Source organism: Orycteropus afer, unplaced genomic scaffold (assembly GCF_000298275.1).
Source record: "Orycteropus afer afer isolate SDZICR_OR568_19922 unplaced genomic scaffold, OryAfe1.0 scaffold00517, whole genome shotgun sequence".
NCBI lineage: Eukaryota > Metazoa > Chordata > Mammalia > Tubulidentata > Orycteropodidae > Orycteropus > Orycteropus afer.
The window spans coordinates 1,828,906-1,830,827 of NW_006922104.1; positions in this window are offsets into that span (position 1 = coordinate 1,828,906).

Sequence of the window (1,922 nt, forward strand, 5' to 3'; positions counted from 1 at the left end):
AAAAAAAAAAAAAAAAAGAGTACTTATCTGCAGAGAATAGAAGGGCTTTGCTCCAAAATCCTAAGGATCTATACTGTGATTCATTGTTAGGGGCCTGTCAATAACCTCAAACAGCTTCTCTACCTGCCACTGATACTTCAAACATCATTGGACAAACTAGGTCATATGGCCCAAATGGCAGAGGGGCTTGCACAGTAGCCAGAATCTATTGCAGAGCCTTCTCTTGCTCTGGGCCCCACTCAAAATTAACATCTTTTTGAGTCACTTGATAAATAAAGCACAGTAGCCCACACAAATGATAGATATGTTGCCCCCCAAATCCAAAGAGGTTCACCAGGAATTATACCTCCTTCTTAGTTGTAGGAGGGGCCAGATGCAACAACTAATCCTTCACTTTATTTATTTATTTATTTATATTGTGCTTTAGGTGCAAGTTTACAGAGAAGAGTTTGTTTTACATTCAACATTTAGTGTGCATTTGGTTTCACTCCCCAATTACCATCCCCAAACCTAACCCACTCTCCTCCCCTTCCTTCCCAGTAACCACCCCCTGTGACCCTCATAGTTTTGCACTCCTGTGGGTCCTGCATTTCCTCCATGTGAATGTTGCTGCTCTGGTGCCCTGTGGTCGATTGCTCCAAGGGATGCATCTCCATAGAGTATGTGCATGTGTTACACTGGGTTGAGTGGTCTGCGTGTATGTCTAATTTATTATTGGGTTGAGAGCCAGCCCCGGGAAGTAAGTTTTATTCCAGGCCCGAAGTGTATCCCAGGGTCATAGTATTGAGGGTCCTAGCAGACTCCATTTGACCAGTAATTCTTGTCCTTATTGAGTTTCTGGATTTTGTTCCACATTTTTCCTCCCCCTGTATCCAGAATCTCTAGTTTTGATCCTTTCTCGAGTAGTTGGCATCGGTAGCCAGGCAACATCTATCTAGTTCTTCTGGTCTTGAGGTCCATCATGTCCTAGGAATGATTGCTTCCAAATGCCCTGTTTTTTTTTCACTCTTCTTTGCTTCCAACGATAGGAGACAATTAGCTGCATCTTAGATGGCCACTTAAAAACTTTTGAGACCCCAGTCACAACTCACCAATGTAGGTTGTGGAACAAGATTTTTATGTATTTTATTATGCCAATTGAGTCTGGTGTCCCCCAGTACTATGGTTCTGAGTCAGTATATCCATTGGATCTCTCTCCCACAGTGTCTGGCTCTCTGTAAGGGATTGATCTATGTCTGTCTTCTGCTCTTTCTGTAAGGAACTAACCCTTCACTTTAGAAGGCATATTTCAACAAGCTTCACAGTCATGACCCTTAGAAATTTCATCCAGGAAGAAAGCACCTGAATTTTTCCTAGGTTAATTTTCCACCCTCTAGCACAAAAATGTCTTACCAATAAGTCTAGAGTCATTCATATTTCTTATTTACTAGGTCTAATCAGCATAATGTCATCAATGTAATGGACAAGAGTGATCACAATTCATCTGTTATTTGTCATGTGGTTTGCATGTTGCTGTGAGGCTCGAGGCTATGCCACTGGTATATCAAATACAATCAGGGCCACTCATGGTGGACAGCTTTCAGTAGAGCTTCCAGACTAAGACAGACTGGAAGAAGGTTGGGGCCATCCATATCTGAAAATATTGGGTACTGAAAACCTGATGAATAGCAGTGAAACATTGTCTGATATAGTGCCAAATGATAAGCCCCTCAGGTTGGAAGGCATTGAAAATACGACTGTGGAAGAGTTGCCTCTTTAAAGTAGAGTCTACCTTAATGTCTTGGATAGAATAAAGCTTTTGAGACCTTCATTTGCTAATGGGACAAGACTCAAAATGGGAAGAAATAGCTTCAAACATTCATTAATAATCAGAACATGGAATTATGAAGTATGAACCTAGGAAAATTGGAAGTTGTCAAAAA